Source organism: Heptranchias perlo, chromosome 8 (genome assembly GCF_035084215.1).
Source record: "Heptranchias perlo isolate sHepPer1 chromosome 8, sHepPer1.hap1, whole genome shotgun sequence".
Classification (NCBI taxonomy): Eukaryota; Metazoa; Chordata; class Chondrichthyes; order Hexanchiformes; family Hexanchidae; genus Heptranchias; species Heptranchias perlo.
Window position 1 is genome coordinate 85,173,621 of NC_090332.1, and position 1,309 is coordinate 85,174,929.

The 1,309-nt window shown below is 43.3% G+C and overlaps 1 pseudogene; it reads left to right on the forward strand.

Moving 5' to 3' along the window:
- Nucleotides 1-448: 448 nt before the first annotated feature.
- LOC137324846 (histone H2B 1/2-like) lies at nt 449-825 on the forward strand (annotated as a pseudogene).
- The last annotated feature ends 484 nt before the right edge of the window (nt 826-1,309 follow it).

Below are 1,309 nucleotides of genomic sequence, written 5' to 3' on the forward strand. Positions count from 1 at the left end.
AGTCACAAATCAGTACTATCGCTTCTCTGTTTGTCATGTGACACCTATAATAAGGAAGCACAAGTCGAAAATGTTTCAATTCAGCATCTACACTGATTGTAATAACCCATCTTTTCCCCACATTTAATTGAGTATAACAATAATTATTTTTACCTTCCTATGATGATATTTGCCTCTTTTTCACTGTTTCTCTCTTTTCAAATCAATCATTTATCGTTTTGAAATGCTTATGCTTTTGCACCAGTGTATTTTTCTATGATTTGATATTGTAATAATGAACTGATCCAAGAGGATTTATGGAAGTGAGCTCTTTTGTTCCACAATAATGGATGAGTCTGCAGTTACTTATACTTTTGGATTTCAATGGACAAGTTCCAAGACATAATAGTTTTTTTGTGTGGCATATGTGCATTACATCGGATTTTTGTGTCTAAAATTGAGTTTGAAAATGCCTGAGGAGAAGAAAGCAACTCCCAAGAAGGGCGCCAAGAAAACAGTGAATAAAGTGCCAGCAAAGAGTGGCAAGAGGCGGAGAAAGTCGAGGAAGGAGAGTTGCTCCATCTACCTCTACAAAATGATGAAGCAGGTTCACCCCTGATGCCGGCATCTCCTCCATGACCATGGGCTTCACGGACTCCTTTGTGAACGATATTTTCGAGCGCATCGCGGGTGAGGCTCCCCGGCTGGCCCATTACGACAAGCGCTGCACCGTCAGCTCCCGGGAGATCCAGACCGCTGTGCGTCCGTTGCTGCCCTGGGGAGCTGGTCAAGCACGCCGTGTCGGAAGGGACAAAAGCTGAGACCAAGTACATCAGCTCTGGGTAAAACCACACAATGCACTGGGGAAAAAAAACGCAAACTAAGGCAAAGCCAGTGTTCTACAAAGTTTATATCTGCCCAGAGCTGCAGCACTGCAGCCCTGATTGGTAGGCTACAAAGGAAACCCAACTCTTCCTTCTGGATTCAGTGCTGCCCATAGTCATGGGGGCTAATGGATTGGATGACAATGGTCTCCTCCATGGTAAAGAGTATCTCTGCAACATTGGAGAGATGTGTTAATTGTATCCATATGGTTTATATCAATTAGTGTTAATTGTATTCAGGTGGTGCGTATCAATTGGGGACTCTCTTGTATCCATTTATATGAGGGCTTATCTAGGGTGTGGACAGTGGGTAATGGGGAGCTCTGTGAATAAAGGCTTGGAAGCAACTGAAGACCAGGCTCTAGTATTCTATTCTTCACCACCTGGCTATCCAATTTATTACAAGATGGAGTTTGACTGATCTGTCCTTCCCTTCAAGATGAGCA